This window comes from Trachypithecus francoisi, unplaced genomic scaffold, assembly GCF_009764315.1.
Source record: "Trachypithecus francoisi isolate TF-2019V2 unplaced genomic scaffold, Tfra_2.0 Lachesis_group10, whole genome shotgun sequence".
NCBI classification, from domain to species: Eukaryota; Metazoa; Chordata; class Mammalia; order Primates; family Cercopithecidae; genus Trachypithecus; species Trachypithecus francoisi.
The window spans coordinates 31,178,805-31,201,903 of record NW_022681455.1 but is presented as its reverse complement, the minus strand read 5'-3'; the positions used below and the strand labels follow the sequence as shown (position 1 = coordinate 31,201,903).

Genomic DNA, 23,099 nt, shown 5'->3' with positions numbered 1-23,099 from the left:
TTTCTTGCATGTGGATGTCCAGTTTTTCCAGTGCCATTTATGGAAAAGACTGTCTTTTCTCCATCGTATTGTCTTTGCTCCTTTGTCTGTACTTACGTGGGTCTATTTCTTGGCTCTCTATTCTGTTTCATTGATCTATTTGTCTATTCTTTTGCCAATACCACACTGTCTTTTCAAAATTAAATTATTTTGGTTGACAGATAAAAGTTCTATCTGGGTGTACAGCATCTTATTTTCATATATGTACACATTGTGAAATGGCTAAAGCAAGTCATTAATATATACATTACTTCACATACTTTTTGTGGTAATAATGCTTCAAATAATTTATCTTATAATTTTAAATATATACAATATGTGGTCACTAAGTTTAGTCACCATAAAGTACAATAGATCTCTTAAACTTATTCTTCCTGTCTAATTGAACTTTTGTGTTGGTCAGTCGTGGTGGCTCATGCCTGTAATCCCAGCACTTTGGGAGGCCAAGGCGGGTGGATCACTTGAGGTCGGGAGTTCAAGACCAGACTGGTCAACATGGTGAAACTAAAAATACAAAAAGTAGCTGGGTGTGGTGTCACATGCCTATAGCCCCAACTACTCAGGAGGTTGAGGCACCAGAATCACTTGAACCCAAGAGGCAGAGACTGCAAATGAGCCAAGATCACGCTACTGCACTCCAGATTGGGTGACAAAGAGAGACTCTATCTTTTTGTAGAGTCTCACTCTGTTTCCCAGGCTGGAGTGCAGTGGCATGATCTCAGCTCACTGCAACCTCCACCTCCTGGTTTGAGCAAGTCTCCTGCCTCAGCCTCCCAAGTAACTCGGACTACAGGCGCATGCCACCATGCCTGGCTAATTTATTTTATATTTTAGTAGAGATGAGGTTTCACTGTGTTACCCAGGCTGGTCTCGAACTCCTGAGCTCAGGCAGTTTGCCTGCCTCGGCCTCCCAAAGTGCTAGGATTACAAGTGTGAGCCACTGCACCCAGCCAAGACTCTGTCTTAAAAAAGAAAAAAAAAGAAATTTTGTGTCATTTGCTTACCCCTCCCCACTCTTCCCACCTCCCAGCCTCTGGTAACTCCAGTTTACTCTCCATGTGTATGAGTTTGGCTTTTTTTGCACTCCACATATATGTGAGATCATGTTTGTTTTTCTGTGCCTGGCTTATTTCACTTAACGTAATGTCTTCTGGATTCATCATGTTGTTGACTGACTAGTATCCCATTGTGTATATACACCACATTTTCTTTATCCACTAATCCATTGATGGATACTTAGGTTGATTCCATATCTTGGCTCTTGAGAATAACACTGCAGCCAGGTGTGGTGGCTCGCACATGTAATCCAGCTACTCAGGAGGCTAAGGCAAGAAGATCACTTAAGGCCAGGATTTTGAGACCAAGCTGGGCAATGCAGTGGCACCCCACCTCTAAAGAAAGAAGAAAGAATAATGCTTCAATGAACGTGGAAGTGCAGATATCTCTTCAACACACAGATTTTATTCTCTTTGAATATATATTCAGTGGTAGGATTGCTGGATCATATGGTAGTTTTATATTTTAATTTTTTGAGGAACCTTCATACTGCTTCCAACAATGACTATACCAATTATCTGTCTGGATTACTGCAGCTTTATAGAAAGTCTTGAAGTCAGGTGTGGCAGTACTTTGACTTTGTTTTCCTTCTATATTGTGCTGACTAGCCTTTTGCCTCTCCATATAAACCTTTTCTTTTGGGGGGGTTGTGGGGGACAGAGTTTCACTCCTGTTGCCCAGGCTGGAGTACAAAGACATGATCTCAGCTCACTGCAACTTCCACCTCCTGGGTTCAAGCAATTCTCCTGCCTCAGCCTCCCAAGTAGCTGGGATTTCAGGTGCCCACCACCACACCCAGCTAATTTTTGTATTTTTAGTAGAGATGGGGTTTCACCATGTTGGCCAGGCTGGTGTTGAACTCCTGACCTCAGGTGATCCACCCGCCTCAGCCTCCCAAAGTGCTGGGATTACAGGCCTGAGCCACCGCACCCTGCCTCTCCATATAAATTTTTAAATCAGCTTGTGAGTATACACAAAACAACGTTCTGGGGTTTTGACTATGATTGCACTGATTCTATAGATAGGGTTGGGAAGAACTGACATATTAACAATATTGGCTCTTCCTGCTCTTGAATCTAGCATATCTCTCCATTTATGTATGTATGTATGCATGTGTTTGTTTATTTATTTTATTTTATTTTGAGACAGAGTCTCCCTCTGTCACCCAGGCTGGAGTGTAGTGGCGTGATCTCAGATCACTGCAACCCCTGTCTCCTGGGTTCAAGTGATTGTCCTGCCTCAACCTCCTGAGTAGCTGGGATTACAGGCACGTACCACCACGCCTAGATAAGTGTTGTGTTTTTAGTAGAGACAGGGTTTCGCCATGTTGGCCAGGCTGGTCTCAAACTCCTGACCTCAAGTGATCGACCCACCTCGGCCTCCCAAAGTGCTGGGATTACAGGCATGAGCCACCGCACCTGGCCTACCTCTCCATTTATTTAGTTCTTCTTTGATTTCTTTCATCAAAGTTTTACTATTTTGTTCATATAGATCTTGCACAAAACTGGTTAAATTTGTACCCAAGTATTTCACTTTTGAGGGGTGCTGATGTATATTGTATTGTGTTTTAAATTTCAAATTCTATGTATTTATTGCTGGCTGGTACATAGGACAGTGACTGACTTTTACATATTAATTTTCTTTTGTTTTGTTTTTCTTTCTTTCTTTCTTTTTTTTGAAACAGAGTTTCGCTCTTGTTGCCCAAGCTGGAGTGCAATGGCGCAATCTTGGCTCACTGCAACCTCTGCCTCCCAGGTTCAAGCAATTCTCCTACCTCAGCCTCCCTAGTAGCTGGGATTACAGGCATGTGCCATCATGCCCAGCTAATTTTTTGTATTTTTAGTAGAGATGGGTTTTCTCCATGTTGGTCAGGCTGGTCTCAAACTCTCGACTTCGGGTGATCCACCCGTCTCAGCCTCCCAAAGCACTGGGATTACAGGTGTGCACCACCACGCCCAGCTTACATATTAGTTTTCTATCCTGCAATCTTACTATAATTGCTTGTTAGTTCCAAGAGATTTTTTGTGAATTTCTTTTTATTTTCTACGTAGAAAATTATGTCATCTGTGAACAAAGACAGTTGTATTTCTTCTTTCCCATTATGTATACCTTTTATTTTATTTTCTTGTCTTATTGCATTAGCTAGGACTTCCAGTATGATGTTGGAAAGCAGTGATGAGAAAGTCATCACTGCCTTGTCCTGACCTTAGTCTCTGCATCTATTGATGTGATGATGTGATTTTTCTTTTCTAGCCTGTTGATGTAATGGATGACATCAATTGAGTTTCAAATGCTGACCCAACTTTGTATACCTAGGATGTATAGTTGCTTTTATATATTGTGAATCTTGTTTATGCATATGTTGTTGAGAATTTTTCATGTTCTTGAAAGATGTGGGTCTGTGGTTTTCTTTTCATGTAAGGTCTTTGGGAATTAGGGTAATGCTGACCTCATGAAATGAGTTAGAAAATATAGGTCGGGCGTGGTGGCTTGCAGCTGTAATCCCAGCACTTTGGGAAGCCAAGGCAGACAGATCACAAGGTCAGGAGATCAAGACCATCCTGGCTAACATGGTGAAACCCAGTCTCTACTAAAAATACAAGAAAAAATAACCAGGCATGGTGGCACATGCCTGTAGTCCCAGCTACTCGGGAGGCTAAGGCAGGAGAATCCCTTGAACCCAGGAGGCAGAGGTTGCAGTGAGCTGAGATCACACCACTGCACTCCAGCCTGGGTGACAAAGCAAGACTCTGTCTCAAAAAAAAAAAAAAAAAAGGAGAAAGAAAATATTTCCTCTGTGCTTATCTTTTGGAAAATTGGTATGTTTTTCCTTAAATGTTTGGTAGCATTCGTTAGTGAAACCATATAGGCCAATGCTTTCTGTTTTGAAATGTTATTAATTTACTGATTCCATTTATCTTAAATATGTATATTTCATCTTACTTTTTAAATCAATTAATCTCAGATTAATATGAGATTCAGAGAAAAGTTACAAAGTTAGAACATAGAGTTTTCAAATACCCCAGCTTCTCTTAATGTTAACATCTAGGCCAGGAGCAGTGGCTCACGCCTATAATCCCAGCACTTTGGGAGGCCGAGGTGAGCAGATCACCTGAGGTTGGGAGTTCAAGACCAGCCTGACCAACATGGAGAAACCCTGTCTCTACTAAAAATACAAAATTAGCCAGGGTGGTGATGCATGCCTGTAATCCTAGCTACTTGGGAGGCTGAGGGAGGAGAATCGCTTGAACCCGGAGGCAGAGGTTACGGTGAACTGAGATCGCACCATTGCACTCTAGCCTGGGCAACAAGAGCAAAAAACTATGTCTCAAAAAAAAAAAAAAAAAAACTTAACATCTAACAAAACCATGTCAAGACTAACAAACTAAGAACTTAACATTGGTATAATACTATTATTTAAACCATGGACTTTATTTGAATTTTACCAGTTTTTCCACTAATGTCCTTTTTCTGTTCAAGGATCCAATCCAGGGCACAATAATGCATTAGTTTTTAGGCGTCCTTAGTCTCTTCTGATCTGTGAGTTTCTCAGTCTTTACCTATTTTCATGACCTTGAAAGTTTGGAAGAATACTGGACAGATAATTTGCAGAATGTCCCTCACTTTGGGTTTGTCTGATGCTTCCTCATGATTAGATTGGGGTTATGGGTTTAAGGGAAGAATACCATAGTGGGGAGTGTCTTCATCACATCATTTCTAGGGGGCAAGATGTTAACATGACGTTGACTGCTTAGTTAAGGTGGCATCTGCCACATTTCTCTACTGTAAGGTTACTATTTTTCCTTTTCATACGCAAGTCTTTGGATGCAAGTTGACAAGTCCAACCCACATCAAGCTGACAGAAATAAAGCTCCACCCCCTGGAAGGGGGTTTCTCTTAATATATTTTTTGGAATTCTTCTGTAAGGAAGATTTGTCCCTTCTTCCCTGTTTATTTATTTACTCAATCATTTATGAATTTTAGTATGGAATGGATATTTATTTTATATTTTGGGTTATAATCCAATACTATTGTTACTTTGTTGCTCAAATTATTGCAGCTTTGTCCATAGGGAGCTCTTTCAGGTTGACTCCTGTGTCCCTCTGACCTGCCCTCATTTTTTGGTGGTGTGGGCTGTGGAATGGGTGGAGGCTTCTTCTTTTCCAGCATTTCTTTTTTTCTTTTCTTTTCTTTTTTTTTTTTTTGAGATGGAGTCTTGCTCTGTTACCCAGGCTGGTGTGTACTGGAGTGATCTCGGCTCGCTGCAACCTCCACATCCCAGGTTCAAGCTATTCTCCTGCCTCAGCCTCCCAAGTAGCTGAGATTACAGGCACCCACCACTATGCCCGGCTAATTTTTTGTATTTTTAGTAGAGATGGGGTTTCACCATGTTGGCCAGGCTGGTCTCAAACTCCTGACCTTGTGATTCGCCTGCCTCAGCTTCCCAAAGTGCTGGGATTATAGGCGTGAGCCACCCTGGCCAGCTCTTTGGTAACATTTCAAGATGTTCCAGGCTCATCTTGTATTTTTCCTATTTCACTCCTAGAATCAGCTATTTTTCTAAGGAGTCCTGGTTCCTTTTATTGGAGAATGATGTATCATAACCAAAATCTGGGCATTGGGTGCTCATTTCACTTTCCTAAGGAGGACATAGAAGTTCTGTTGATGACACCTGTGATACCTCTGTCTTTGTCTTCTTCATTTAAAAGATGTAAACAAAAGACACACAGCAAAGGAGATGCAGTACAGAGCAATTTATTGCAAAGGAAAAATGATATTTTGAAAGTTAAGTGCAGAGTAGACAGTATACCCTGAGAGAGAGGATTCAGGGTGGGCTGCTCCTAAGGATGAGACAGCGTTGATAATTGCTGCAGAAACTCCCTTTATGGGGGTCTTACATGATTATTCATAAAGAGGTGGGAAGAGGTGTTATTAGTAAGCATGTTCTGCATGGTCCTCTGGGTGGGTGGTCCTCTGGATGCACATGTGCAGTAGCTATACACGCTTGTTCATGCATCTCATGTCTCATAAGCATCTTAAATCTCTACCCAGGGGTGTGTTTCTTACTATTGTAATGAGCAAAGGGTCAGTCTGACGACAGGTAAAATCAAAATGCGCATGCTCTCTACAGGGTAAATTCCCTACTGGAGATAGCTTTGCTTGAATGAGCTGGTCTACAATGTGTTTGCTGGAGCTTATTGTGTTGACTGTATGGTTATCACTGTTGCTGCATCCCAAGGACATAGTTACTTCCTTGACTCCCTATCCTGCCTCAATTCCTCCCTAAAAGATCTTAGGACCCACAGTCACGTGGGAGGATGAGAGGCTAGGTCATTTCTCCCAGAGCTGCTTCCTGCTGAGTGCGGCATCGTTCCTTGCCTAACCTGGGCCCTGAAGTCTTTTCCTGCCTAATCTCACAGTGTGTAAGCCATGTCTTTCAGGGGACTGGTGGGCAAGATGTGAGACAGCTCATTAGCAGCCAAAGGTTGGAAGCCTTGCAAAACCGTCACATGAACCAGGATTTGCTATAGGTGACAGAGCAAGAAATCAGCATTTTTTTTTTTTTTTTTTTTTGAGACAGTGTGGCTCTGACGCCCAGACTGGAGTGCAATGGCATGATCTCAGCTCTCAGCTCACTGCAACTTCCGCCTCCCAGGTTCAAGCAATTCTCCTGCCTCAGCCTCCCAAGTAGCTGGGTTTACAGACGCCTGTCACCACACCCGGCTAATTTTTTGTATTTTAAATAGAGACAGGGTTTCGACATGTTGGCCAGACTGGGAAATCAGCACTTTAAACAAATTTGGACCAAAAGTTAGAGCTAAACATACGGTAATGACTGGCATTGTTAAAGGGAGCAATTTGGTTATTGGGCTGTTATATAATGGCTGTTAAAGGGAACAGCCATTGCTTCCAAGTTCCCATGGATGCTCCTAAATATTCAATTTTGTCTGCCTGGGTAATGATTTTCTTGTTCCAAGAAAATGCTATTAAATATGTATTTGTAATTTGATTGATGCAAAAATAACATTCTTCTTTTAGATACAAACATGTTCCTCATTGTCCGGCTGTGAGAAGGTCTAAGGCTCTTCGGTTTTGTAGGGCTGCCAGGAAGTCCAGCTGTTGCTGAAGTCTGATGAGGCTCTCTGCTGTTTGTCAGAGGGCCACTGTGGTCTCCTGAGACAGTTCATGCTGGATTCCCAAGGCTCTGTCTCTGTGGCTGGCTCTACTAGTCCCAATAGAGAGGATAGCACTAACCCCAAGGGAACAAGGAATCCTGCTCAGAGGTGGATCTTGTGATGTTGGTACATGGGGAAAGGGAGAGATGTGTTAGCCAATGCAAAAGGTAGATAAGGGGAAATGTAAACGATGGGACATCATCCCTTCATTGTGGAGGGAGTTGTAAATGTGCTGAAGATCCACAAATACAAACAAATTCTTTTTTTTTTTTGAGACAGAGTCTCACTCTGTCTCCAGGCTGTAGCACAGTGGTGCGATCTCAGCTCACTGCAACCTCTGACTCCCTGGTTCAAGCGATTCTCCTGCCTCAGCCTCCCAAGTAGCTGGGACTACAGGCACATGCCACCATGTCCAGCTAATTTTTGTATTTTTAGTAGAGACGGGATTTCACCATGTTGGCCAGGATTGTCGCAATCTCCTCACCTCGTGATCCACCCGCCTCAGCCTCTCAAAGTGCTGGGATTACAGGCGTGAGCCACTGCGCCTGGCCAACACAACAAATTCTATGTGATGGTGAAATTTGTGCTGCAAAAGCATTTTGCATCGAGGTGGTAAAAGTAATGGAAATTTGGTAGTCACTGGACTAATTAGAGGATGGTAGAGTTGAGTGGTGTTAATAAGTTTTTTGAAATAAGGTTCCCCTTTTAGGGTTCTATCAATGATTCTGTGAGAAAGGTTTAGATATACTGACTCTCTCGTGGAGTTTTTCTATAAAAGGAGTGAAACTGGCATGGTTGCTGTAAAGGCAGAAGGGGAATTGCTCTGGGTTAAAACCAAGGTAAGAAAGCAATTTTCCCCGTGGCAGAGTGAAGCTGCTATTCACAGATAAAAATGGAAGGTTGAACTGGCAGTAGCCAGGTCCAAGGAACTCTCTTTGTATTGTTTGTTTAGCCAGATATTCCCATATTATGGTCCAAAATTTGTTCCAGGAGGTGTATGGAAATGTTGGCCCATTCTTCCTGAGACACAGGTTTTGCATATGTTTAACTTTTGGTAGTCATGCTAAGCCAGCAAAGCTGAGTTGATTTTTATAAGCTAGTAGTATGGTTTATTATTTCTTCAGCAGATAAGGTCGTTTTACTAAGAGCGCCTAAAATGCAGTAAGTAAATAAGAAAAAAATGAAAACATCATATCGCACTGTGAGTTGCTTTCTTGAACAGAAGCTTATGCTGAGGCGACATTAATTGCCTAATGTTTTGGGTCTTGGCTGCTTTTGGACAGGAGCCTTAGATTCTCCAGTGCTTCATAGGAATAGCTTGGAGTCTTTGTATCAAGTTTCTGTGATGACTTAAAAGGAATCATTTTTTATTTTTGATAAACACACCAAAGGCCTATACTCCTAAGTTTTACTGCAGCAGAAGTTGGTCAGCTTGCGTGGTAGAATGAAAATCCTAGTTTGGAATTTGTTATTAACACCAATGACAGTGACGTGTTTGGTAGACAGAGGCCCAGGGCAGAAAGTGAGAACTGACAGGCCAGCCTCTGTCTTTAAAAAGACATTGAAATTTTTGCCTGTCATGTCCAGGGTCACCTGAGGCTCCATTGCTGTGACTGGGACTGATGGCCACATAGGAGCTGTTGTTTGCCTTTGGTCTCTTTAGTCTTTAGCCAGGGACAATAAGGAATTAGGAGTCCCTCCTCCCTTCAGAGTTGGAGACAGTCCTTCTTCCATTGCCCTTCTTTGTCACATTGATGACAGGCTCCAGAGGGTCTGCAAGCCTGAAGGCCTTTGTTACTTATTTAGCTCCAGTGTCCATGCTTTTTATAAATGCAGCAATAGGTCCGGGTGCGGTGGCTCAAGCTTGTAATCCCAGCACTTTGGGAGGCCGAGACAGGCGGATCACGAGGTCAGGAGATCGAGACCATCCTGGCTAACACGGTGAAACCCCGTCTCTACTAAAAAATACAAAAAACTAGCTGGGCGAGGTGGCGGGTGCCTGTAGTCCCAGCTCCTTGGGAGGCTGAGGCAGGAGAATGGCGTGAACCCGGGAGGCGGAGCTTGCAGTGAGCTGAGATTGGGCCACTGCACTCCAGCCTGGGCGACAGAGCAAGACTCCATCTCCAAATAAATAAATAAATAAATGCAGCAATAGCCTCTGGGTTCCACCCAGGATAACCTGGAGGTGGGAGTTTTTGCATAGTGAGTGAAGGCCAACAATGGGGCCTGTCTTGTCTCTCTTTTCTTCCCTTTGGTCTCTATGTGCCTTTTCCACTCTGTCTTGATAACTAAAGACACCAAAAGTTATGTTTAGCAGTTAATTTATTGGGACTTGGGGATTTATGACTAGTTTTGTGACTTTTTCCTGAAATCTAGAACAGACTAATGAGGTAGGTTTCTAAGAGGATTTGGTTGTTTCTCTATGTTACCTGAGACAGGGAGACACAGACAGTGAGCGTAGGTTGCTTTTTGTTTTAGGTGGGCAATAGGATACCCTGCTATGAGTTGTTCCAGCAGGACTGGGCTCTTCAGGGAGTGTTTGGTGAACAAACTGATATGGATGGGGTGCAGAAGACTGTGTGTCAAGTGAGGAAAGACTACTAGGAGTACAAGTTTAAGAGGTTTGAAGAGTAATCCTCGACTAGATTGTAAGGGAGGAAAATTGTTGGTAAGAGGTCTTTTTCTTTTTTTTTTTTTTTTGAGACAGAGTCTCACTCATCACCCAGGCAGCAGTGCAATGGTGTGATCTCACCTCACTGCAACCTCTGCCTCCTGGACTCAAGCGATTTTCCTGCCTCAGCCTCCTAAGTAGCTGGGATTATAGGCCTGTGCCACCACACCCGACTAATTTTTGTAATTTTAGTAGAGACAGGGTTTCACCATGTTGGCCAGGCTGGTCTGAAACTCCTGAACTTAAGTGATCCACCCACCTTGGCCTCCCAAAGGCCCACTGCTGCACCCAGATGCTATATTTCTTATTATAGAGTCATTAATTATGTTAGATTTCCCGAAATTCTTTTTTTTTTTTTTGAGACAGAGTCTCGCTCTGTCGCCCAGGCTGGAGTGCAGTGGTGCAACCTTGGCTCACTATAACCTCCGCCTCCCGGGTTCAAGTGATTCTTTTGCCTCAGCCTCCTGAGTAGCTGGGATTACAGGTCCAAGCCACCATGCCCAGTCAATTTTTGTATTTTTAGTAGAAATGGGGTTTCACCTTGTTGGTCAGGATGGTCTCGAACTCCTCACCTCATGATCCACCTGCCTCAGCCTCCCAAGGTGCTGGCATTACAGAACTCTTTTGAATAACATGAGCATAATATATTTGATATCAGTCTTTAAGAGACTTGTCTTAATATAGAGGTGTCTGGCTAGTAAGGGGAATAACGTTAGGTTCCCTCTGGGCCCTTGGGGAATCCCTGATCAGCCTCTTTTTTTTTTTTTTTTTTTTTTTTTTTGAGATGGAGTCTCTCTCTCTTGCCCAGCCTAGAGTGCAGTGGCTCGATCTTGGCTCACTGCAACCTCCGCCCCCTGGGTTCAAGTGATTCTCCTGCCTCGGCCTCCTGAATAGCTGGGACTACAGAAGCGTGCCACCATGCCCAGCTAATTTTTGTATTTGTAGTAGAGATGGGGTTTCACCATATTGGCCAGGCTGGTCTCAAACTCCTGACCACAATCGTGATCCCCCCGCCTTGACCTCCCAAAGTGCTGGGATTACAGGCATGAGCCACCACACTCGTCCTTCCTTTCTTTCTATTAAAAAACACAAAAACAAACAAATCTCTAATTGTAAAACAGTACTGTTTGGGACCATGCACTGTTGAAAAGACCTAATCATGGAACATTCATTTATCTTTTTTTTCAGGTTAGTAACAGCCAACCTTATATGTGCCCTTAATGTTTTAATTTCGGCCTTAAAATAACAGCTTAGGACATGTAAGTAGCTATGTCCATTAGGCTTTCTAGGTCTCATAAAGGGAATTTGGTGGAAAATATATTTCACCCTGCAATTAAAGTTTTCTTCCAGGGCCGGGCGTGGTGGCTCACACCTGTAATCCCAGCACTTTGGGAGGCTGAGGCGGGCAGACTGCCTGAGGTCGGGAGTTCGAGACCAGTCTGGCCAATATGGTGAAACCCCATCTCTACTAAAAATACAAAAACATTAGCCAGGAGTGGTGGTGCACACCTGTAATCCAAGCTACTCGGGAGGCTGAGGCAGGGGAATTGCTTGAACCAGCGAGGTGGAGGTTGCAATGAGCCGAGATCAGGCCACTGCACTCCAGCCTGGGTGACAGATCAAGATTTCATCTCAAAAAAAAAAAAAAAAGTTTTCTTCTGGGTAAAAACAAAACTCCCTTTGCTCTCACCAAAGGCAGAGGAGCCCTGACATACACAGCATAAAGAAAGAAACTTTAGGATAATTTTTATCAGTCTTATGGGTTAGAGACAAAAGGAAAGCAAATGCAAATCTATGAATATAGACGGATCAAAAAGGACAATACATTTTCATGGGAGGACAGAATTCAAATGGGGTGAAATGCAAAGAAGTGCAAGCATAACAAGATGGCTCTTACTAGTTAGAAAAATGAAGATCTCCAGACATTGCAAATGAGGATTCCCGAGGATTCCCGTACTGCACAGCCTGGACCGAAGCCCTGCCACTTCACAGGCCCCTGTCAGGGAGGGCCACAGTCAGCTAGATCTACCTGGTGTGGACTTGGAAGTCCTCACCTCTGCTTGTCACCCATCAGGCCATCAGGATGAACTGACAAATCAGCCGAAGGGAGCAAAGTCACAGTGGGTGAGGAGAATTGTTATCGAGATTTATAAGTGGAAGAATGAGAGGAAAGGGAGAGACTCAGTGATGGAAAAGAAAACCTTAAGCCTTAAAATGGTGACGATCGTATCAAGAGTTTTATTCTTTGGCCATTGTTTATTATCTTTTATGTTTATTTTTTTTGAGATGGAGTTTCGCTCTTTTTGCCCAGGCTGGAGTGCAATGGCATAATCTCGGGTTACTGCAGCCTCCACCTCCTGGGTTCAAGTGATTCTCCTGCCTCAGCCTCCCGAGTAGCTGGCATTACAGGAATGCACCACCACACTCGGTTAATTTTGTATTTTTAGTACAGACGGGGTTTCCCCATGTTGGTCAGGCTGGTCTCGAAATCCCAACCTCAGGTGATCTGCCCACCCCGGCCTCCCAAAGTGCTGAGATAACAGGTGTGAGCCACCGTACCCGGCCTATTATCTTTTAACTTATACTGTTTCGGCCAGGCGCGGTGGCTCAAGCCTGTAATCCCAGCACTTTGGGAGGCCGAGACGGGCGGATCATGAGGTCAGGAGATCGAGACCATCCTGGCTAACACGGTGAAACCCCGTCTCTACTAAAAATACAAAAAATTAGCCGGGTGAGGTGGCGTGCGCCTGTAGTCCCAGCTCCTTGGGAGGCTGAGGCAGGAGAATGGCCTAAACCCGGGAGGCGGAGCTTGCAGTGAGCTGAGATCCGGCCACAGCACTACAGCCTGTGCGACAGAGCGAGACTCCGTCTCAAAAAAAAAAAAAAAAAAAAAAAATTATACTGTTTCAAAATATTCCAATTTTTAGTATATACCCTAGAGGCGTTTCAGTGACAGTAGAGGAGGTGGCTCTCTAGGTACCAAGAGAATCCTGCAACCACAGAAACATGTACCAAAATCCAGGAGGTCATACGCATCCCGTGAGCTGAGCTGGACAACAATGGAGTCCAGGCTGTTCCCTTGAATCCCCATGAAACTGAAGTCCTGGGAGGTCATGGGCATTTGCCATGCACCATTCTAGGTCTCACTGGTGCTGGACGTCTCCAAGCTGAACGAAGTGGTTCTTGCTGCCAGCCGGAGGGCCTGGATGTCTCGCCAATAAGCCCTTCCTTATTTCACTGATCTGCCATTTTTAATGTCCAGTCATCATGCTTGGAATGCCTAGTTGTAGTCCCATGAAGACACATCCATGTGGCCACACATCCTGCACTCAACATGGATGGCCTCTTGGAACGTCTCCTGAAGGAGTCTCGGAACACACACAGCCTGGAGCAATGGGCACTGCTGGCAAAAGTAGATCTAATGTGTCCCTCAAGGTGAACAAAAATCTTTGAAGAGATTAGTTGATTAACAAACAAGTGCTGGGTGCAGTGGCTCACGCCTGTAATCCCAGCACTTTGGGAGGCCGAGTCAGGCGGATCACAAGGTCAGGAGTTCGAGACCAGCCTGGCCAACATGGTGAAACCCCGTCTCTACTAAAAATACAAAAATTAGCCGGGCGTGGTGGCACACACCTGTAATCCCAGCTACTTGGGAGGCTGAGGCAGTAGAATTGCTTGAGCCCGTGAGGCGGAGGTTGCAGTGAGCCGAGATTGAGCCACTGCACTCCAGCCTGGGCAACAGAGACTCTGTCTCAAAAAAAAAAAAAAAAAAGTTACAGTAGCCAATAAGTATTGATCAGGTGCAGTCCTGGGAGGGACAGTAAAACAAAAGGTGAAACAGAAGCAGCAAGAGTCCAGAGGCTGAATAATCAGGGTGTTCCATCCAAATAAGGTAATTGTAAACATTGCAAAAGCAGCAGCCAAATGGAAAGCAATCACAATCAGTTGCTGAAATAATGTGAGTGATTTAAAAGGTCCTCCCCCAAAACCTTAACAGAATAGATCTGGGGAAAGCAGTGATAGTCAATTAGGGGTCTGGGGCTGCCACAGGACTCACCAGGAGTGAAGGGGAACTGAAACCAATGAAGCAGACAAACCTCTGTCTGAGTCATGACACCAGAAATGTTGACGGCTGTTGTAATACTTTGGTTCTTGACTTCTTCATTTAAAAGAATTTAAATAAGAAACATGCAGCAAAGGAGAAGTACAAAGCAATTTATTACAAAGGAAAAATACTATTTTGAAAGTTAAGTGCAAAATAAACTGTATACCCTGAGAGAGAGGATTCAGGGCGGGCTGCTCCTCTGGATGAGACAGCATTGATTATTGCTAGAGAAACTCCCTTTATGGGAGTCTTACATGATTATTCATAGGAGGTGGGTGGGAAGAGGGGTTACTAGTAAGCATGTTCTGGGTGGTCTTCTGGGTGCACATGTGCAGTAGCTGTACATGCATGTTCATACATCTCATGACTCATTAGCATCTTACATCTCCACCCAGGGCTGTATTTTTTCACTATTGTCATGAGCAAAGGGTCAGTCAGAAAAGGTGAAATCAAAATGCACATAGTCTGTACAGGGTAAATTCCCTATTGGAGATAGCTTTGCTTGAATGAACTGGACTACAATGCAAATGCTAGAGCTTATTGTGTTGATTCTGTGGTCATCACTGTCACTGTGCCCCAAGCACACGGTTACTTTTTTCATTACCTATCCTTCCTCAATTCCAACACCTGCCTGAGCTTACACAGGCAAATAAATGGCTGTCATTTCAGCACCTCCTTAGAGCTTATTCAGTGCCGCCTTTGATATCCCTCAGAGGAGAAGTTTTCCAAACATGATTTTATTTTGTAAAGATTGTTTTTTCAGTCTGCAGAGCTGAGACATTGATAATTTTATTTTCAAATATTTAGAGACTTTCTTATAAGATTTTCACATCTTGGTAACAAATTTCACTTACAAAATTTGCCAAAATAGACAAAAGGAGAGAGACAGCAGGAGGGATCACTAAGATTTTTCTTTCCTGTGGCGTATTTCACTGTTCCTGCTTCTTTTTTCACTTCCCTGGGCCTGGAGGAAGGACAGCTCCCTTGGACCATGAAAGAAAAATGGTGATATGGAAACATCTGTCTTTATCGCCTCCCCCAACCTTTTCACTTCTGCTCTGGCTGTGCCCATTCTCCCTCCCATCCCCTGGCCCATAAGCCTTTTCCTTCTCCCAACCTCACCGAGAGCCCAGACTCTCACCTACAGCTGCCTCCTCAGTGGGAAAAGAGTCATTACCGGCTACACGGTAGAAGAGGAGAGAGAGAGGCCAGAGCCTGGGGCTGGGGCAGAAGGTGCAGCAGGAAGGAAGGAGGTTAGAACAAGAAAAACTTCCAAATAAGGGATGATGTGTGAGTACTCAGAGGGTGACTAAGGACATCCCCAGCATCTCCATTGAGGAGGGAGGGAGGGGGCCTTGGGTCCTGGGGCAGAGAGGGGGGCAGGGTCTGGATGAGATGCCCCCACCCTCAACCCTGGTCCTCTGAAAACACCTCACCCAGTCACACTGAGGAGCCCCTCCAGGCCCTGGGGCCCCTCCAGGTAGGTGTATCTCAGCTCCTCTCTGGAAGGACCCCCACAGCTGCCCAGCCCTGGTATGTCTCATCTCTCTGGGTCTGGTCCCCTTGAATCTTGAGTCCAGAGTTGGCTCCTTCCCTTCCTGCAGCCAGGTCAGAGTGAGGTTGGCAGGTGAGAAGCCAGCTGCTCTGCATGGCAAGGTGTGGTTGCCCTCAGGGTCCTCCTTATCAGTGACCACAACTCTGGGGAGGGAGGCACTCGATATAGGAGAGAGAGAGCAGAGAGGTGGAGTGAAGGTGGGACACACTGTGGCCGCCCCCTCCTCTCCTAGTCTTCCTCCACATGCCAGTGACTTCCCCTCTCCAAGTCCAGGTCCTCTAAGAGCCACAGCAGGAAGGGGAGACCTGGGTCGCCACCATTCTTTGAAGAAGTCTTTCTTTCCATAAGTGTATCCACCTCCATGCCCACTGCAGCTTTAGGGTCTGCCTCAGTGCAGAGCGCTGGGTATGTACAGAGCATGGGGTACATGAGGGTGATTCTGGAAGGTTCTTCCTTTGCACATATGTGCATGGCTCAGTTTCTCTCCCCTTCAAGTCTGTTCAAATGGCACCTTCATGAGGCCCCCATGACCACCCTACTTAAAATGCCACCTGTATTATCTTGCATTGATTGTCAACTTTCAACTTTGTATTTTCTTTTTTTTTTTTTTTTTTTGAGACCAAGTCTTGCTCGGTCGCCAGGCTGGAGTGCAGTGGCACTATCTCGGCTCACTGCAACCTCTGCCTCCTGGGTTCAAGCGATTCTCCTGCCTCAGCCTCCCGAGTAGCTGGGACTACAAGCGCCCGCCACCACGCCCAGCTAATTTTTTGTATTTTTAGTAGAGGCGGGGTTTCACTGTGTTAGTCAGGATGGTCTCGATCTGCTGACCTCATGATCCGCCCGCCTTGGCCTCCCAAAGTGCTGGGATTACAGGTGTAAGCCACTGTACCTGGTCGACGCCCAGCTAATTTTTCTATTTTTACTAGAGACAGAGTTTCACCATGTTGGCCAGGATGGTCTTGATCTCTTGTCCTCGTGATCCACCTGCCTCGATCTCCCAAAGTGCTGGGGTTACAGGTATGAGCCACCGTGCCTGGCCTATTTTTTCTTTTTATCACATATCACTTCGTAACTATAAAAGTCCTTTTCCAAAGATGGCCTCAACAATATCTCCCATCCCCCATGCTCTTTAGCAATGTGACCCTGCCATCCCCTATCAAGAGCTGATCCTAATCCCCCTCTTTTTGGATTTGGGACTTGCTTTGGTGACTAGAACATGAGGAACGTGATGCTGCCTGACTTCTGAGGTTCCAGCATAAGATGCCTTGTGGTTCTATCTTGGCCACTTGAAATACCCAGACCCCAGATGTGGAGCCAGAAGCAGCCAGGGCACGTGGAGGAGCAGGTGGATGAGAACCCAAGTCACCTGGTTCACAGCCTCGGTGAGTTCCCAGTCAACAGCCAGCACCAACTGCAGCCCTGTGCAGGAGCCTCTTGAATGTGTTGAACCAGCTGGGCTCCAGATGATGGCAGCCCCAGCCTCTGTTATATGGAGCAGAAAAGCTGCCCAGCTGAGCCCAATCAGTCCACAGAATGAGAGATAATATAAAGGTTCTTTATATACACACACACACACACACACACACACACACACACACATACAAACAATTTTTTATTTTTTATTTTTGAGATGGAGTCTCATTCTGTCACCCAGGCTGCAGTACAATGGCATGATCTTGGCTCACTGCAACCTCCGCATTCTGGTTTCAAGTGATTCTCCTGCCTCAGCCTCCCAAGGAGCTGGGATTACAGGCGCCCACCACCACGCCTGGCTAATTTTTGTATTTTTAGTAGAAACAGGGTTTCACCATGCTGGCCAGGCTGGTCTCAAACTCCTGACCTCGTGATCCGCCCACCTCGGCCTCCCAAAGTGCTGGGATTACAGGCATAAGCCACCATGCCTGGCGTTTTTATATCTTAAGATCATTTGTTATCCAGCAATAAATTGCTGGAACACATCCATATAATCCACTACTGTTATTATATTTTTCTTTATTGTCTGTCTTTCAGATTGTAAGCATCAGGGAGTAGGTGCTAGTCTCTTTTCATTAAATGATCACCAGGCCTAGAAAAATGCCTGGCACAGAAGCACTTACTAAATATTTGTTAAATGGATGAATAAACGCTGTGACCAGAATTCCTTAATACTGGGTCCGAGACTGGAAAGGGGCAGTTACTGGTTTGGTTTTGGTGCTTGTTTAGTCAGCTTGCGCTGCCATAACAAAATACCATCCATGGATCGGTTAAACAACAGACATTTGTTTCTCACAATTCTGGACCCTGGAAGTCTGAGGTTAGGGAACCAGCAGATTCAGTTCCTGGTGAGGGCCCTCTTCCCGCCTGGCAGTCAGCTGCCTTCTTGCCATATCCTTAAGTGGTGAAGAGATTGGGAGCTCCAGTCTCTTCCTCTTCTTAAAAGGACACACTAATCCCATCATAGGGGCCTCAATCTCTCAACCTCTTCTGAATCTAATCACCTCCCAAGATGCCAGCAGTCTCAAGGAGTTTACTGTTACGGTGGGAGCAAAGATGCTAGAGCAGGTTGTAAAATGAGGTGTCATCCCAGTCAGTGGGGGAGAGGACAGGAGTAATTCAGGGAAGGGGACCTGGATAGAGCTCACTCAGAGGATATGACAGGTCTCAGAATTCTATTGATAAATTCAAGTCTGGACAAAAGTCAGTAATATTCTTCTGACCGAATTCCTTTCAGTCTTCCTGAGGGATGGGCAGGCTCATTCCAGAACAAAGAAGATGCCTGGGGTGAAGAAGACTAGTCCCCAAGGGCACTGACCCAGGACACCTAGGTTCTACTGGTCACCAGTGGCCACCCAGATCTCTCCTGGGTGGAGCCTTTGTCCAAGCCTCTCACAGCCCTTGCCTGCTCACTGTGGATAACAGGGCCACAGCCAGCCTCAGAGCCAGACTGTTAAGTGAAACCACTGACCCTTGCTGAATTACTTCCTTGCGGTTGAGATAAACTTCACATTTCAGCCTCATTAAAAAGAGTAATGGTAAATCCAAATGGCCTGCAAATATATAAACAGTGGCTCAATTGATTAGCCAGAACATTTAGGACTGATAATGATACAGGAAAAAAGGCATTTTGGAGGTGAGAAGCTGAGGAGCCTGGAAACTGTTTCCATTGTTTGTGAAAGTAATCTGAGACTATGAATGAAAATACCCACCATCCCCTGACCCAGCATTCCAAGGTGGAAAATATCTCTCTCTTTTTTTTTTTTTTTGACACAGGGTCTCGCTTTGTGGCCCAGGCTGGAGTGTAGTTGTAGATCAATCATGGCTCATTGCAGCCTTGACCTCCCCAGGCTCAGATGATCCTCCCACCTCAGCCTCCAGAGGAGCTGGGACTGCAGGCACAAGCCACCCCACCTGGCTAATTTTTTGTATTTCTGGTGGAGAAGGGGCTTCACCATTTTGCCCAGGCTGGTCTTGAGGCTCAAATGATATGCCTGCCTCACCCTCCCAAAGTGCTAAGATTACAGGTGAGTCACCACACCCGGCCAACTGCCTTTATTTCTGTAAGAGATATTTCCCGGCCGGGCGCGGTGGCTCACACCTGTAATCCCAGGACTTTGGGAGGCCGAGACGGGTGGATCACCTGAAGTCAGGCGTTTGAGACCAGCCTGGCCAACATGGTGAAACCCTGTCCCTACTAAAAATAGAAAAATTCACTGAGCATGGTGGGGTGCACCTGTAATCCCAGTTACTCAGGAGGGTGAGGCAGGAGAATCCCTTGAACCAGGGAGGCGGAGGTTGCAGTGAGCCGAGATTTGCGCCACTGCACTCCAGCCTGGGCAGCAGAGCGAGACTCAGTCTCAAAATAATAATAATAATATAATAATAATAATAAATAAAGGTCACAAAGGTAGTGAGAGGCAGTGGGAGATGGACCCGGTCACAAAGGTAGTGACAGGCAGAAGGAGATGGACCCAGCTCTCCTGACACCAGTTCCCAAACCCTTGCCTCCACAGTGTCTACCCCCACCTCCAGGACTTCCTCTGGGTGCCATCTCCAGTGAACTCTCATTCAGCTTACCCCCAAAAAACTTTTAATACTTCAAAATAACGATGATAATATCAAATAACAGGCCAGGCACAGTGGCTCAGACCTGTAATCCCAGCACTTTAGGAGGCTGAGATGGAAGGATTGCTTGAGGTCAGGAGTTCAAGACCAGTCTGGTCAACATAAGGAGATCTCCATCTCTATTTAAAAATAAATAAACTGGGGCCGGGCGTGGTGGCTCACACCTGTAATCCCAACACTTTGGGAGGCTGAGGCAGGCAGATCACAAGGTCAGGAGTTCGAGACCAGCCTGGCCAACATGGTGAAACCCCGTTGCTACTAAAAATACAAAAAAATTAGCCAGGCGTGGTGGCATGCTCCTATAATCCCAGCTACTCAGGAGGCTGAGGCAAGAGAATCGCTTGAACTCGGGAGGTGGAGGTTGCAGTGAGTGAGGCAAGATTGCGCCACTGCACTCAAGTCTGGGAGACAGAGCAAGACTCTAAATAAGTAAACAAATTGGCAGAGCCCAGTGCCTCACGCCTGTAATCCCAGCACTTTGGGAGCCCGAGGTGGGCGGATCACTTGACATCAGAAGTTCCCGACCAGCCTGAACAACATGGCGAAACACCATCTCTACTAAAAATACAAAAGTTAGCCGGCGTGGTGATGGGCGCCTGTAATCGCAGCTACTCAGGAGGCTGAGGCAGGGAGAATTGCTTGAACCGGAGAGGCGGAGGTTGCAGTGAGCCCAGATGGCGCCACTGCACTCCAGTCTGGGTGACAGAGCAAGGCTCTGTCTCAAAATAATAATACGTAAGGTTTGTTCCAAGGCACTTTGTGGTGGTGACAGGCACAAAAATAAAGCCAATCCCACCCTTTCTGGGTTAGGGGAAGCCGAGATGGTCTTCGGCTCTGGGTGAGTCACTCCCCATGGTCCAAGCCTGGCGGCCCCTCCCCCTCCAAGCCTCCGAGGTCTTCTGCCCAAAGCCCTCCCCCTCCACCCCACCCTTTCTGCTGCGCCCCAACAACTACGTTTTCTTCCTCAGCACTCGCCTTAGATTCCTGGACTCACGAGCATAGAGGCGACTTCCTCCTCGAAGACTTTAGGCGCCACTACTGGGTCCGGAAAAGAAAGAGAAACGGCCCAGCGCGGTCATTTACATAACCCAGGGCGGGGCTGCGCTCGGCGCATGCAAGCGTTTTGAATTCTGCGGCCCGGAGTTCACTACGAGGACTGAGATCACCGGTCACCCCGCCCCGGGCTACGGAAAAATGACAAGTGTTTACTGATATAGAAACGGAATAACGGCGCTGTGGGCTGGGGAGGGCGGATCCTGCCTTTAGGCTTCTGGTCTCCAGCTGCGGGTCACTCACACCTGCCGCTGTGAAAATGCAGACCCGCGGGGCAGGAATTCCGAGTCCCGGCTGCAGTGCGATCTGGAATCTGCCTCGCTTGAAACAGCACTACGGTGGATTCCGGGCCGGGTGAGTAGGGAAACGCGCCCCAGTCCCTCCCACAGGCCGCCCACGGATTCTAGGATCCGTAAAAGCTTCCTGCTGCTGCGTCACTCCAGGAATGCAGAGGCCGCCTCTGAGCAGTTCTGATGGAAACGGGCTCCGCCGCCCAGAAGAAAACCCACAACCAAGGGGCCAAGAAAAAGCCCCCCATGGTCCCACCCTTTCAGTGAGGATCCTAATATATAACCCGAGTGTGGTCCCCATCAGAGTCTGCAATGACAGCCGAGCGCGGTGGGTCACACCTGTAATCCCGGCACTTTGGGATGCCATGGCGGGCGGATCACTTGAGGTCAGGAGTTCGAGACAAGCTTGGCCAACATGGTGGAGCCCCTTCTCTACTAAAAATACAAAAATTAGCCTGGCGTGGTGGTAGGCAACTGTATTCCCAGCTACTCTGGAAGCTGAGGCACGAGAATCGCTTGAACCCGAGAGGCGGAGGTTGCAGTGAACCGAGATCGCGCCACTGCACTCCAGCCTGGCCGACAGCGAGATTCCGTCTCAAAAAAAAAAAAAAATCTGCGGCCGGGCGCGGTGGCTCAAGCCTGTAATCCCAGCACTTGGGGAGGCCGAGACGGGCGGATCACGAGGTCAGGAGATCGAGAACCATCCTGGCTAACACGGTGAAACCCCGTCTCTACTAAAAATACAAAAAAATAGCCGGGCGAGGTGGCGGGCGCCTGTAGTCCCAGCTACTCGGGAGGCTGAGGCAGGAGAATGGCGTAAACCCGGGAGGCGGAGCTTGCAATGAGCTGAGATCTGGCCACTGCACTCCAGCCTGGGCGGCAGAGCGAGACTCCCTCTCCAAAAAAAAAAAAAATCTGGAATGACGTTCACTGAAATGATACAAGATCAGCGGGGCCCAGAGCGCTGCGGCTTACAGAGTGCGGTAACAGCGCCACCTCGCGTCCCTTCCCTCACCTGCCCCAGGCGGACGCGGTCACCTGTGTTGGCCTCGAGGTTGGAATACACTGGGGATCAAATGCAGAGAGTGGAGAAAGGAGGGAAGCCTGGGAGGACGTGTTGAAGAAAGGCAGAAAGAGCCGGCGCTATGGTTCATACCTGTAAAACTAGTGCTTCCGGAGGCGAGGCAGGAGGATCGTGTAAGACCAGCATTTTGATGTTGCAGTGAGCCATGATCACACCACTGCACTCCAGTTTGGGCAACAGAGCGAGACCCTGCTTTTATATACTTTTCACATTTTCTGTAATTAAGCAAGTTTTACTTTATTTTAGGGTAAAATATCTATTGTGAATTTTAAAAACATTTAAAGTGTTAATTAAAAAGCCCAAATGGGCCGGGCGCGGTGGCTCAAGCCTGTAATCCCAGCACTTTGGGAGGCCGAGACGGGCGGATCGCGAGGTCAGGAGATCGAGACCATCCTGGATAACATGGTGAAACCCCGTCTCTACTAAAAAAAATACAAAAAACTAGCCAGGCGAGGTGGTGGGCGCCTGTAGTCCCAGCTACTTGGGAGGCTGAGGCAGGAGAATGGCGTGAACCGGGAGGCGGAGCTTGCAGTGAGCTGAGATCCGGCCATTGCACTCCAGCCTGGGCGACAGAGCGAGACTCCGTCTGAAAAAAAAAAAAAAAAAAAAGCCCAAATGCTCTTTTCCAACGTATCCTGAAGGAAATTCCTGTTGATGGCGCCTTCAGAAGGAGGAAAGGAGCTCTTCCTCCACAAGGCCTATCCCATCCTTGAGTTATAGGCATTGGCCGAGTAATAAAGGCAACGCTGAGAATATGATCAATGTACAGATTACTGGTTGTCATATAAAATTAATCTCACCACACCTGAGAAATGGGATGGATTGTCTCATTTTCACAGTTTGGGCATCTGAGTCCCTGAGATATGAACACCTGACATAGATTACCAAAAAATGTAGGTCTTTAGACTTAAAGGGCACACAGCCTCCTGTGAAGCTCCCCTATGCATGCGTCACACCCACAGAGGCTCT

At 46.5% G+C, this 23,099-nt stretch overlaps 1 long non-coding RNA gene across 6 annotated transcripts; it reads right to left on the bottom strand.

Annotated features, from left to right (window-relative positions):
• Positions 1-1,142: 1,142 nt before the first annotated feature.
• On the bottom strand, positions 1,143-21,530 carry LOC117088427. 6 transcript variants are annotated; one of them, XR_004439210.1, is made up of 4 exons: positions 15,189-16,355; positions 14,902-15,030; positions 14,000-14,101; positions 1,143-1,430 (listed from the first exon to the last, which is right to left on the bottom strand). It is a non-coding gene; the product is annotated as an uncharacterized LOC117088427 (long non-coding RNA). The 6 variants fall into 6 exon arrangements; XR_004439209.1 differs by lacking the exon at positions 1,143-1,430 and adding an exon at positions 13,634-13,750; XR_004439211.1 differs by lacking the exons at positions 1,143-1,430; positions 14,000-14,101 and adding exons at positions 16,969-17,113; positions 20,698-21,530 and having other exon boundaries at positions 14,144-15,030; positions 15,189-15,645.
• Positions 21,531-23,099: the final 1,569 nt, after the last annotated feature.